The sequence below is a fragment of the Paramisgurnus dabryanus genome, chromosome 1 (genome assembly GCF_030506205.2).
Source record: "Paramisgurnus dabryanus chromosome 1, PD_genome_1.1, whole genome shotgun sequence".
In the NCBI taxonomy this organism is placed as follows: Eukaryota; Metazoa; Chordata; class Actinopteri; order Cypriniformes; family Cobitidae; genus Paramisgurnus; species Paramisgurnus dabryanus.
In genome coordinates this window covers 70246131-70261354 of record NC_133337.1, presented here as the reverse complement: position 1 = coordinate 70261354, position 15224 = coordinate 70246131, and positions in this window count along the sequence as shown.

Here is a 15224-nt window from a genome sequence, read left to right as displayed (position 1 = left end):
GTCAAGACTGACAATATTAAAATAAAAAGGCAAGCTTGAAAAGGAATCTGTAAATATTTTTTTTTTTAAGGCTTTTTATTCATGCCCAAGCAATAATAGGGACAAAATTAAAATGTATAGTTCAGTTTTAATTTTATGTTCTGTTTAAATTATTTGTTTTCATTTTCTTTTTCGTTTTCATTTTCATTTTCAACTTGTATGCAAATTCAATGTTAATCAATGGGTGGCGTTTACTTGCTTAAAAAAAGGGGATTGGCTGAAGCAGCGTTGCCAACTCAGCGACTCTGTTGCTAAAATAGCGACTTTATTGCTACATCTAGCGACTTTTAGGCCCATTTAGACAAACTTAGCAAATGTTTGGATGAATCTTAGCTTCACATCTGTACAGATAGGCTACTGTGTCGCTTGTACTGGCCCACGAGTGCCGGGTGGCGCTGTCCCGGTGAAATGTGCGTCTGGTGTCTCTGTGCATGGAGCTGGGCAGTGTAGGAGCTGAGGCGTGGATGGGATTCGCGTACATTGTTTACATTTCAAAGGAGTAACAAACATTAAAAAGTGGCTGGTCGACCGCTGTTACATATATGCGCGTATTTTCACACATCTGGTCCGGTGAGGCGTCAGTTTAACGAGCTGATACACCGACCAGTCACTTACTTTTAAATGAACATTATCTGTTTATTTAGCCTATGTGTTGTCTGTACAAGTATCAGAACTTGCGTCCTCTGTGAAATGCGAGTCTCTCTGAGTCTTCTGTGTACACTGCACTGGACACAACATACAGTTCTTCTGACCATAGCTGAAGCGTGGAAGACGAGCTATATGAAGGTATATTTGGTGCAAAACAACTGCACACCTGTGACAGTGGAATTTGTATTTGTAGAGATTATCCACACATGTGTATCAGTAAACTTGAAGTCACAGAGGACGAGATGCAAACTTGTAGATTTTTTTTCTTTCCCTCAAATACAACACAACAGTTACACATTCACAAATCCTTCAGTGCAGCTGCACAAATCCCATTTTACAAATCACAGATTAAGAAACTCACAAGTTCACATTTTTTGCTACAATTGATGCAGTAAATATGGTGCATAACCTACTTGAACGCCTGCATCAAATAATGTGAAGTCACACACAAATTTTGTACATTTGCAAAATCAGTTTGTGCATCTGTGCGATGAGACTTGCATGTGTGTACAATTTATTTTTCACAAATATTTTTTTATTTTTTTAATATTTTCTAGCCCAAACACAGGTACATAAATACAACTGCTTGAATCTGCTGCTACGAGTTTCAAACACTCTTTTTCATGTGCTCTCTCTTCTGCACCAAATATCTCGAGATAAATGGTGCGAAAGTGATTTGTACACCTGTAGGCTTTGGTGAGCAATGTTCAGCACTGCCCACCAGGTGGCGCCCCAGACACTCACTGAAGCAGAGTTTATTAATTACCACCAATGTTTCAGCAAAGTAAATCGCCTTTATCAAGGTATTATTTTCACCAAGTGGAGAACAATATAAATGGGAGTGCTAATTATACACACATGAAGGTAATTACATACAATACTCCAATGATTCATTAGTAAACAAAATATAAGTTTCATAAATTTCAAACCATCAATATAAGTAGATTAAAAAATACAAGCAGCAAATACACACATAGGCCTTCATTTAAATAAGATACCAAATTATGTAAGTCCCATTCATTTTTAATATCATAAAACAAATTATTTTATTTTTTAGACTAATTTTTAATTCAAACAGGAGGTGGGGCCATGGAAAGAACGTTTGTGATTTCTTTTGCAAAATAACCTTTTTTTGAAGAAAAATATGTGTATTTAAATCATGCTTTTTCTTCTAATATACTAATTTGGATGATTATTTCTGTCTTTTTGAATCGGGTTACTGAACAACTAAATTCTTTTTATTATTATATAAACAGTTATTCTGATTTCTTAAAATTTACTTTGGATGCTAACCCAATTTAAATCAGCTTTTTAGACTTGTGGATAGCTCGTAATTGTTTATATAGGGATCCGATTAAAAAACCTACAGCTCGTAATATACTATTGAGAGTGGATTCTTATTGTTGTGAGCAGGGCCGTACGCAGGATTTTATAAATACCGAGGTCCATATGTATTTTTTTAGGGCATGCACGCCAGGAAAAAAATCTTATTTCTCTGCTCTACATATATGAATTATAACACATCAGAATACCAAAGAATCGAATAACTACAGATTTCAAACCATGTCAGTATGCCCAAGTTGTTTATTAGTAAGACATTGAAATAATTATGTTACCATCCTGGCCACTGTCTGTTAAGTAAACATAGGCTAACTGAATATAGGATCAGTTTAGTGAATTAAGCAAAGGCTATCAAGAATTTGTTTATTAAATTCATTCACAATATGCACACACTTATTATACACTTAATATGCTGAAATACAACATCAATATTGCAGTGGCAGAACTAGAATTTTATAAATGGGGTGGCCAAGGCTACTTTAGGGGGTCCATATCCCATGAAAGAAAACGATATGTAACTAGAAATGCAATTCCCAAGGAATTACCAGTGCATGAAAATGCAAAAAAGTTGATTGACAGAAATGTAAAAGAAATTTAGTCTAGTAGTTTACCTGGCTGTTGACATGTTTTAGTGTGAAGCTAGCATGATTTAAAAAAGTTATCATGATGAAATATGAAGGTAGCATGAGTTAACATGATTTAGCATGAAGCTAGCATGATTTAGCATGAAGCTAGCATGATTTAGCATAATGCTAACATGATTTACAATGAAGCTAGCATGATTTAGCATGAAGCAAACATGATTTAGCATGAATCTAACATGATTTAGCATGAATCTAACATGACGCTAACATGATTTAGCATGACTTAGCATGACGCTAGCATTATCTAGCAGGAAGCTAACATGACACTAGCATGATTTACCATGAAGCTAACATGATTTATCATGAAGCTAACATGATGCTAGCATGATTAGCATGAAGCTAGCATGATTAGCATGAAGCTAGCAAGATGCTAGCATGATTAGCATGAAGCTAGCACGATGCTAGCATGATTAGCATGAAGCTAGCACGATGTTAGCATGAAGCTAGCACGATGTTAGCATGATTAGCACGATGATAGCATGATTAGCATGAAGCTAGCACGATGCAAGCATGATTAGCATGAAGCTAGCATGATGTTAGCATGATTAGCATGAAGCTAACATGATGCTAGCATGATTAGAATGAAGCTAGCATGATTAGCATGAAGCTAGCACGATGCTAGCATGATTAGCATGAAGCTAGCATGATTAGCATGAAGCTAGCATGATGCTAGCATGATTAGCACGAAGCTAGCATGATGCTAGCATGATTAGCACGAAGCTAGCATGATGCTAGCATGATTAGCACGAAGCTAGCATGATGCTAGCATGATTAGCACGAAGCTAGCATGATGCTAGCATGATTAGCACGAAGCTAGCATGATGCTAGCATGATTAGCACGAAGCTAGCATGATGCTAGCATGATTAGCACGAAGCTAGCATGATGCTAGCATGATAGGCACGAAGCTAGCATGATGCTAGCATGATTAGCATGAAGCTAGCATGATTAGCATGAAGCTAACATGATGCTAGCATGATTAGAATGAAGCTAGCATGATTAGCATGAAGCTAGCACGATGCTAGCATGATTAGCATGAAGCTAGCATGATTAGCATGAAGCTAGCATGATGCTATCATGATTAGCACGAAGCTAGCATGATGCTAGCATGATTAGCACGAAGCTAGCATGATGCTAGCATGATTAGCACGAAGCTAGCATGATGCTAGCATGATTAGCACGAAGCTAGCATGATGCTAGCATGATTAGCATGAAGCTAGCATGATTAGCATGAAGCTAACATGATTAGCATTGAAGCTAGCATGATGCTAGCATGATTGGCATGAAGCTAGCATGATTAGCATGAAGCTAGCATGATTAGCATGAAGCTAGCATGATGCTAGCATGATTAACATGAAGTTAGCATGATTAGCATGAAGCTAACATGATTAGCATTGAAGCTAGCATGATGCTAGCATTATTAGCATGATGTTAGCATGATTAGCATGAAGCTAGCATGATTAGCATGAAGCTAGCATGATTAGCATGAAGCTAGCATGATGTTAGCATGAAGCTAGCATGATTAGCATGAAGCTAACATGATTAGCATGAAGCTAACATGATGCTAGCATGATTAGAATGAAGCTAGCATGATTAGCATGAAGCTTGCATGATTAGCATGAAGCTAGCATGATGCTAGCATGATTAGCACGAAGCTAGCATGATGCTAGCATGATTAGCACGAAGCTAGCATGATGCTAGCATGATTAGCACGAAGCTAGCATGATGCTAGCATGATTAGCACGAAGCTAGCATGATGCTAGCATGATTAGCACGAAGCTAGCATGATGCTAGCATGATTAGCACGAAGCTAGCATGATGCTAGCATGATTAGCACGAAGCTAGCATGATGCTAGCATGATTAGCATGAAGCTAGCATGATTAGCATGAAGCTAACATGATTAGCATTGAAGCTAGCATGATGCTAGCATGATTAGCATGAAGCTAGCATGATTAGCATGAAGCTAGCATGATTAGCATGAAGCTAGCATGATGCTAGCATGATTAACATGAAGTTAGCATGATTAGCATGAAGCTAACATGATTAGCATTGAAGCTAGCATGATGCTAGCATTATTAGCATGATGTTAGCATGATTAGCATGAAGCTAGCATGATTAGCATGAAGCTAGCATGATTAGCATGAAGCTAGCATGATGCTAGCATGATTAACATGAAGCTAGCATGATTTAGCATGAAGCTAACAAGATTTAACATGAAGCTAGCATGATTTAGCAATGTTAGCAAGATTTATTATGAAATTAGCATAAAGCTAGCATGAAACTAGCACGAAGCTAGCATGACTTAGCATGAAGCTAGCATGAAGCTAATATGACCCAAAGACCCAACCCCCATGTCTCTATGATGTCCGGATCCAGAGATATGAGGCTTTGTTTATTATGTTGCTAGGCTGCTCATATTTGGTTGCTAGGGGCGTGGCTTAATACCTCAATAAGGATGGTGAGAGACTGATTGGATGCTTGAGTAAAATGAGCCCACCCCCATGTCTCTGTGACACTGTGCTGCAAAGATATCCATCTGGGCATTTTATAATGGCAGTCTATGGGAGATGTTGCTAGGGTGCCCAAAATGGTTGCTAGGGGCGTGGCTTGATAGCTCAATAAGGATCCTAAGGGACTGATTGGATGCCTGAGTAAAATGAGCCCACCCCCATGTCTCTATGACACTGCGCTGCAAAGATATCCCATCCGGGACGTTTTTAGTTCCTTATATGGGCATGATTCCTGCCCCATTATAAGTCTATGGGGAAATTTGGGGACCTCTTACACCCCAGGGGTACAACTTACACCCCATTGTGAGGTATGTTCTTACAGAGCCTGCCAGCCTCTTCAAATGTGGCAAGTCACAAGTTTCTGTGAAATCCTAGGTCTGAGCTACAACTCGTCAAAGTTTGTCGCAATGTTAAGTCTATGGGATTTTTCGGCTGCTTTTTCGCCCCTGGGGCGAAGACCGTACCCCCGATCGCTTATAAAAGTCATAGCACACTATTCCCGAATAGTCCGCACGTTTGAAAGTTTGAATGAAGTTTCTAAGTTAAACGGTTCGAGCCGTATTAATTGCGGAAATTTGGTTGGAAGAAAAATAATAACTAGATAGAAAAGTTTGAAGACAAACTTTATGTTGGCTTGACAAAGCGTAGCCTGAACATTTAAAACGGTTTGACAGAAGTTTAGTTTAGTAGGCTATCTGGCTGTTAGTATGTTTAAGTGAAGCTAGCCTGATTTAGCATCAAGTTAGCATGATTTAGCATAAAGCTAGCATGATGCTAGCATGATTAACATGAAGCTAGCATGTTGTTAGATTGATTAGCATGAAGCTAGCATGAAGCTAGCATGATTAACATGAAGCTAGCATGATGCTAGCATGATTAGCATGAAGCTAGCATGATGTTAGCATGATGTTAGCATGATTAGCATGAAGCTAGCATGTTGCTAGCATGATTAGCATGAAGCTAACATGATGTTAGCATGATTAGCATGAAGCTAGCATGTTGCTAGCATGATTAGCATGAAGCTACCATGTTGCTAGCATGATTAGCATGAAGCTAACATGATGTTAGCATGATTAACATGAAGCTAGCATGATGCTAGCATAATTAGCATGAAGCTAGCATGTTGCTAGCATGATTAGCATGAAGCTAACATGATGTTAGCATGATTAGCATGATGTTAGCATGATTAGCATGAAGCTACCATGATGTTAGCATGATTAGCATGAAGCTAGCATGTTGCTAGCATGATTAGCATGAAGCTAACATTATGTTAGCATGATTAGCATGAAGCTAGCATGATGCTAGCATGATTAGCATGAAGCTAGCATGATGCTAGCATGATTAGCATGAAGCTAGCATGATGTTAGCATGATTAGCATGAAGCTAGCATGATGCTAGCATGATTAGCATGAAGCTAACATGATGCTAGCATGATTAGCATGAAGCTAGCATGATGCTAGCATGATTAGCATGAAGCTAGCATGATAAGCATGAAGCTAACATGATGGTAGCATGATTAGCATAAAGCTAGCATGATTAACATGAAGTTAGCATGATTAGCATGAAGCTAGCATGATGTTAGCATGATTAGCATGAAGCTAGCATGAAGCTAGCATGATTAGCTTGAAGCTAGCATGATGCTAGCATGATTAGCATGAAGCCAACATGATGTTAACATGATTAGCATTTAGCTAGCATGATGCTAGCATGATTAGCATGAAGCTAGCATGATGTTAGCATGATTAGCATGAAGCTAGCATGATGTTAGCATGATTAGCATAAAGCTAGCATGATGTTAGCATGATTAGCATGAAGCTAGCATGATGCTAGCATGATTAGCATGAAGCTAGCATGAAGCCAGCATGATTAGCATGAAGCTAGCATGAAGCTAGCATGATTTAGAATGAAGTTAGCCAATTTTATTATGAAATTAGCATAAAGCTAGCACGAAACTAGCATGAAGCTAGTATGACTTAGCATGAAGCTAGCATGAAGCTAATATGACCCAAACACCCAACCCATAGATATGTATATAAAGGCTAGATGGCTCATGGCGGAGTCAGCTGTGTCGTCACTTGGCGGCCATCTTAGGTCAGTGCTGCCATAGTTCTGCTCCCTGCTGCTGTGGACGGAAGGTGAGTGACATACGCCAACTAAAATGCTCGTAACTTGCTGAATTCTTGACGGATTTACAAACGGTTTGGTTTTTTACAAACGTTATTAACATGGCTATAATTCTGGATGCTTTAACATGTTTCATGATTTTTTTATTTATTTTTAGTATACGTATTCAGTGTCATAGGTACATCTTTGACGTTTATAACAAACCAATCCGTTTGAAAATCGGTAAAAAATTAAGCAAGTTATGGTCATTTAAAAGTACCTGCATCATTAAAACTCAATGCTACGAGTGAGCGAGCGCCCTGTCCTAAGATGGCCGCCAAAATGCGGACGTTCCACTCAATTGGCCATCAGCGCGGAGCCATCTAGCCTTTATATACATATCTATGACCCAACCCCCATGTCTCTATGATGTTCGGATCCAGAGATATAAGGCTTTGTTTATTATGTTGCTAGGGTGCTCATATTTGGTTGCTAGGGGCGTGCCTTAATACCTCAATAAGAATCCAAAGGGACTGATTGGATGTCTGAGTAAAATAAGCCCACCCCCAAGTCTCTGTGACACTGTGATGCAAAGATATCCATCTGGGCATTTTATAATGGCAGTCTATGGGAGATGTTGCTAGGGTACCCAAAATGGTTGCTAGGGGCGTGGCTTAATAGCTCTGGGGTGATCCTAAGAGACTGATTGGATGACTGAGTAAAATGAGCCCACCCCCATGTCTCTACGACACTCTAAAGTGAAGATATTCCATCTGGGACGCTTTTATTCCCTTATATGGGCATGTTCCCTGCCCCATTATCAGTCAATGGGGAAATTTGGGTGGCCCTTACGCCCCAGGGGTGAAACTTACACCCCAATGTGAGGCATGTTCTTACAGAGCCTGCCAGCCTCTTCAAATGTGGTAACCCAGAAGTTTCTACAAATTTCTCGTTCGCAGCTATGACCCTTCAAAGTTTGTCGCAATGTTAAGTCAATGGAAAATTTGGGGTGTTTGAGCGCCCCGTTTAGGAATTCGGTAGGTCCCATCAGTTAGAAAAGTCATAGCACGCTAAGTCAGACCAGTCTGAAGACTTTTGGAAAGTTTGGTGAATGTAGCTTGAAAGCTCTAGGAGGAGTTACAGTCAAAAATTTTGGGGATCAGAATAATAATAATAACTAGATAGGTACATTTCCTGAAGAAAATGTGAAGTGGTGCTTGCCGTGGCAAATTTCGGGGGACAATATATGATTATACTCCAAGCCAAAAGTAAAACAATTCAACCCACATGTCTCTACGATATTCTGATGCGAAGATATAAGGCTTTGTTTATTCGGTTGCTAGGGTACTGTATTTGGTTGCTAGGGAGAAAATTGGCATCCACTAGTGATTACCCTCCGAGTCACGAGTCAAACGATCCAACCCCCGTGTCTCTACGATGTTCTGATGCGGAGATATAAGGTTTTGTTTACTCTGTTGCTAGGGTACTGTATTTGGTTGCTAGGGAAAAAAATGGCATCCACTAGTGATTACCCTCCGAGTCACGAGTCAAACGGTCCAAACCCTGTGTCTCTACGATGTTCTGATGCGGAGATATAAGGCTTTGTTTACTCTGTTGCTAGGGTACTGTATTTGGTTGCTAGGGGAAAAAATGGCATCCACTAGTGATTACCCTCCGAGTCACGAGTCAAACGGTCCAACCCCCGTGTCTCTACGATGTTCTGATGCGGAGATATAAGGCTTTGTTTACTCTGTTGCTAGGGTACTGTATTTGGTTGCTAGGGAAAAAAATTGCATCCACTAGTGATTACCCTCCGAGTCATGAGTCAAACTGTCCAACCCCCGTGTCTCTACAATGTTCTGATGCGGAGATATAAGGCTTTGTTTACTCTGTTGCTAGGGTACTGTATTTGGTTGCTAGGGAAAAAAATGGCATCCACTAGTGATTACCCTCCGAGTCACGAGTCAAACGGTCCAAACCCCATGTCTCTACGATGTTCTGATGCGGAGATATAAGGCTTTGTTTACTCTGTTGCTAGGGTACTGTATTTGGTTGCTAGGGAAAAAAATGGCATCCACTAGTGATTACCCTCCGAGTCATGAGTCAAACGGTCCAACCCCCATGTCTCTACGATGTTCTGATGCGGAGATATAAGGCTTTGTTTACTCTGTTGCTAGGGTACTGTATTTGGTTGCTAGGGGCGTGGCTTGGGATTGGCCAATGATGTGCCCAGTGATTACACTCCGAGTCACAAGTAAAACGGTCCAACCCCCGTGTCTCTACGATGTTCTGATGCGGAGATATAAGGCTTTGTTTACTCTGTTGCTAGGGTACTGTATTTGGTTGCTAGGGGCGTGGCTTGGGAGTGGCCAATTATGTGCCCAGTGATTACACTCCGAGTAACAAGTAAAACGGTCCAACCCCCGTGTCTCTACGATGTTCTGATGCGGAGATATAAGGCTATGTTTACTCTGTTGCTAGGGTACTGTATTTGGTTGCTAGGGGCGTGGCTTGGGAGTGGCCAATGATGTGCCCAGTGATTACACTCCGAGCCACAAGTAAAACGGTCCAAACCCCGTGTCTCTACGATGTTCTGATGCGGAGATATAAGGCTTTGTTTATTCGGTTGCTAGGGTGCTCAAATTTGGTTGCTAGGGGCGTGGCTTGGGAGTGGCCAATGATGTGCCCAATTGTTACACCCCTAGTCACAAGTAAAACGGTCCAACCCCCGTGTCTCTACGATGTTCTGATGCCGAGATATAACTGTTTGTATTTTATGTTGCTAGGGTGCTCAAAAGTGGTTGCTAGGGGCGTGGCTTAGTAAGTCTGTAAGGATCCTGAGAGACTGATTGGATGCCTGAGTAAAATGAGCCCACCCCCATGTCTCTATGACACTGTGGTGCAAAGATATCCATCCGGGCATTTTATAATGGCAGTCTATGGTATAGGTTGCTAGGGTGCCCAAAATGGTTGCTATGGTAACCTTACACCCCATTGTGGGGGACGTCCTGACAGAGTGTAGCACCCTCTTCAAATGTAGTAACCCACATGTTTCTATGAAATCCTGGCTCGGACCTATGACCCTTCAAAATTTTTGCAATGGTAAGTCTATGGGGTATTGCCCCATTGACTTTTCATTGGGGCACTTTTGGGCACCTCTTACACCCCAGGGGTACAACTTACACCCCATTGTGATCCATGTTCTTACAGAGCCTACCACCCTCTTCAAATGTTGTAACCCACATGTTTCTACAAAATCCTCGAGCGGAGCTATGACTCGTCAAAGTTGGGCGCAATGTTAAGTCAATGGGATTTTTTGGGTGGTCTTTCGCCCCCCTTTCGGAAATCCTGCACCCGATCGCTTATAAAAGTCATAGCAGACCTCTCCTCAATAAGCCGGTCGATTTGAGCCCTAATTTATGGGTCTACGACAAAGCGTGCGGGACGAGTTACGCGCCGAAAAAGTGTCCAGAAAAAGAATAATAATAACTAGATAGGTACATTTCCTGAAGAAAATGTGAGTGGTGCTTGCCGTGGCAAATTTCGGGGGACAATATATGATTATACTCCAAGCCAAAAGTAAAACAATTCAACCCACATGTCTCTACGATATTCTGATGCGAAGATATAAGGCTTTGTTTATTCGGTTGCTAGGGTACTGTATTTGGTTGCTAGGGAAAAAAAATTGCATCCACTAGTGATTACCCTCCGAGTCACGAGTCAAACGGTCCAACCCCCGTGTCTCTACGATGTTCTGATGCAGAGATATAAGGCTTTGTTTACTCTGTTGCTAGGGTACTGTATTTGGTTGCTAGGGAAAAAATGGCATCCACTAGTGATTACCCTCCGAGTCACGAGTCAAACAGTCCAAACCCCATGTCTCTACGATGTTCTGATGCGGAGATATAAGGCTTTGTTTACTCTGTTGCTAGGGTACTGTATTTGGTTGCTAGGGAAAAAAATGGCATCCACTAGTGATTACCCTCCGAGTCATGAGTCAAACGGTCCAACCCCCATGTCTCTACGATGTTCTGATGTGGAGATATAAGGCTTTGTTTACTCTGTTGCTAGGGTACTGTATTTGGTTGCTAGGGGCGTGGCTTGGGAGTGGCCAATGATGTGCCCAGTGATTACACTCCGAGTCACAAGTAAAACGGTCCAACCCCCGTGTCTCTACGATGTTCTGATGCGGAGATATAAGGCTTTGTTTACTCTGTTGCTAGGGTACTGTATTTGGTTGCTAGGGGCGTGGCTTGGGAGTGGCCAATTATGTGCCCAGTGATTACACTCCGAGTCACAAGTAAAACGGTCCAACCCCCGTGTCTCTACGATGTTCTGATGCGGAGATATAAGGCTTTGTTTACTCTGTTGCTAGGGTACTGTATTTGGTTGCTAGGGGCGTGGCTTGGGAGTGGCCAATGATGTGCCCAGTGATTACACTCCGTGTCACAAGTAAAACGGTCCAAACCCCGTGTCTCTACGATGTTCTGATGCGGAGATATAAGGCTTTGTTTATTCGGTTGCTAGGGTGCTCAAATTTGGTTGCTAGGGGCGTGGCTTGGGAGTGGCCAATGATGTGCCCAATTGTTACACCCCTAGTCACAAGTAAAACGGTCCAACCCCCGTGTCTCTACGATGTTCTGATGCCGAGATATAACTGTTTGTATTTTATGTTGCTAGGGTGCTCAAAAGTGGTTGCTAGGGGCGTGGCTTAGTAAGTCTGTAAGGATCCTGAGCGACTGATTGGATGCCTGAGTAAAATGAGCCCACCCCCATGTCTCTATGACACTGTGGTGCAAAGATATCCATCCGGGCATTTTATAATGGCAGTCTATGGTATAGGTTGCTAGGGTGCCCAAAATGGTTGCTATGGTAACCTTACACCCCATTGTGGGGGACGTCCTGACAGAGTCTAGCACCCTCTTCAAATTTAGTAACCCACATGTTTCTATGAAATCCTGGCTTGGACCTATGACCCGTCAAAATTTTTGCAATGGTAAGTCTATGGGATTTTGCCCCATTGACTTTTCATTGGGGCACTTTTGGGCACCTCTTACACCCCAGGGGTACAACTTACACCCCATTGTGATCCATGTTCTTACAGAGCCTACCACCCTCTTCAAATGTTGTAACCCACATGTTTCTACAAAATCCTCGAGCGGAGCTATGACTCGTCAAAGTTGGGCGCAATGTTAAGTCAATGGGATTTTTTGGGTGGTTTTTCGCCCCCCTTTCGGAAATCCTGCACCCGATCGCTTATAAAAGTCATAGCACACCTCTCCTCAATAAGCCGGTCGATTTGAGCCCTAATTTATGGGTCTACGACAAAGCGTGCGGGACGAGTTACGCGCCGAAAAAGTGTCCAGAAAAAGAATAATAATAATAATAATAACTAGATAGGTACATTTCCTGAAGAAAATGTGAGTGGTGCTTGCCGTGGCAAAATTCTGGAGATCATATATGATTATACTCCAAGCCAAAAGTAAAACGATCCAACTCCCGTGTCTCTACGATGTTCTGATGTGGAGATATAAGGCTGTGTTTATCCGGTTGCTAGGGTACTGTATTTGGTTGCTAGGGAGAAAATTGGCATCCACTAGTGATTATACTCCAAGCCAAAAGTAAAACGATCCAACTCCCGTGTCTCTTCGATGTTCTGATGCGGAGATATAAGGCTGTGTTTTTCCGGTTGCTAGGGTACTGTATTTGGTTGCTAGGGAAAAAAATGGCATCCACTAGTGATTACCCTCCGAGTCACGAGTCAAACGATCCAACCCCTGTGTCTCTACGATGTTCTGATGCGGAGATATAAGGCTTTGTTTACTCTGTTGCTAGGGTACTGTATTTGGTTGCTAGGGGAAAAAATGGCATCCACTAGTGATTACCCTCCGAGTCACGAGTCAAACGGTCCAAACCCCGTGTCTTTACAATGTTCTGATGCGGAGATATAAGGCTTTGTTTACTCTGTTGCTAGGGTACTGTATTTGGTTGCTAGGGAAAAAAATTGCATCCACTAGTGATTACCCTCCGAGTCACGAGTCAAACGGTCCAAACCCCATGTCTCTACGATGTTCTGATGCAGAGATATAAGGCTTTGTTTACTCTGTTGCTAGGGTACTGTATTTGGTTGCTAGGGAAAAAAATGGCATCCACTAGTGATAACCCTCCGAGTCATGAGTCAAACGGTCCAACCCCCATGTCTCTACGATGTTCTGATGCGGAGATATAAGGCTTTGTTTACTCTGTTGCTAGGGTACTGTATTTGGTTGCTAGGGGCGTGGCTTGGGAGTGGCCAATGATGCGCCCAGTGATTACACTCCGAGTCACAAGTAAAACGGTCCAACCCCCATGTCTCTACGATGTTCTGATGCGGAGATATAAGGCTTTGTTTACTCTGTTGCTAGGGTACTGTATTTGGTTGCTAGGGGCGTGGCTTGGGAGTGGCCAATGATGTGCCCAGTGATTACACTCCGTGTCACAAGTAAAACGGTCCAACCCCCGTGTCTCTACGATGTTCTGATGCGGAGATATAAGGCTTTGTTTACTCTGTTGCTAGGGTACTGTATTTGGTTGCTAGGGGCGTGGCTTGGGAGTGGCCAATGATGTGCCCAGTGATTACACTCCGAGTCACAAGTAAAACTGTCCAACCCCCATGTCTCTACGATGTTCTGATGCGGAGATATAAGGCTTTGTTTACTCTGTTGCTAGGGTACTGTATTTGGTTGCTAGGGGCGTGGCTTGGGAGTGGCCAATGATGTGCCCAGTGATTACACTCCGAGTTACAAGTAAAACGGTCCAAACCCCGTGTCTCTACGATGTTCTGATGCGGAGATATAAGGCTTTGTTTATTCGGTTGCTAGGGTGCTCAAATTTGGTTGCTAGGGGCGTGGCTTGGGAGTGGCCAATGATGTACCCAATTGTTACACCCCTAGTCACAAGTAAAACGGTCCAACCCCCGTGTCTCTACGATGTTCTGATGCCGAGATATAACTGTTTGAATTTTATGTTGCTAGGGTGCTCAAAAGTGGTTGCTAGGGGCGTGGCTTAGTTAGTCTTTAAGGATCCTAAGATACTGATTGGATGCCTAAGTAAAATGAGCCCACCCCCATGTCTCTATGACACTGTGCTGCAAAGATATCCACCTGGGCATTTTATAATGGCAGTCTATGGGAGATGTTGCTAGGGTGCCCAAAACGGTTGCTAGGGTAACCTTACACCCCATTGTGGGGTACTTCCTGACAGAGTCTAGCACCCTCTTCAATTTTAGTAACCCACATGTTTCTATGAAATCCTCACTTGGACCTGTGACCTGTCAAATTTTTTTGGCAATGTTAGTCTATGGGATTTTCGCCCCATTGACTTTCCATTAGGGCACTTTTGGGCACCTCTTACACCCCAGGGGTACAACTTACACCCCAATGTGATCCATGTTCTTACAGAGCCTACCACCCTCTTCAAATGCTGTAACCCACATGTTTCTACAAAATCCTAGAGTGGAGCTATGACCTGCCAAAGTTCGACGCAATGTAAAGTCAATGGGACGTTTTCGGGAGGTTTTTCGCGCCCCTTTCGGAAATCCTGCACCCGATCGCTTATAAAAGTCATAGCACACCTCTCCTCAATAATCCGGTCGATTTGAGCCCTCTTTCATGGCACTAAGCCAAACCGTGCGAGACGAGTTACGCGCCGAAAAAGTGTCCAGAAAAAGAAGAATAATAATAACTAGATAGGTACATTTCCTGAAGAAAATGTGAGTGGTGCTTGCCGTGGCAAAATTCTGGGGACCATATATGATTATACTCCAAGCCAAAAGTTAAACGATCCAACTCCCGTGTCTGTACGATGTTCAGATGTGGAGATATAAGGCTGTGTTTATCCGGTTGCTAGGGTACTGTATTTGTTTGCTAGGGAAAAATTTGGCATCCCATAATGATTACACT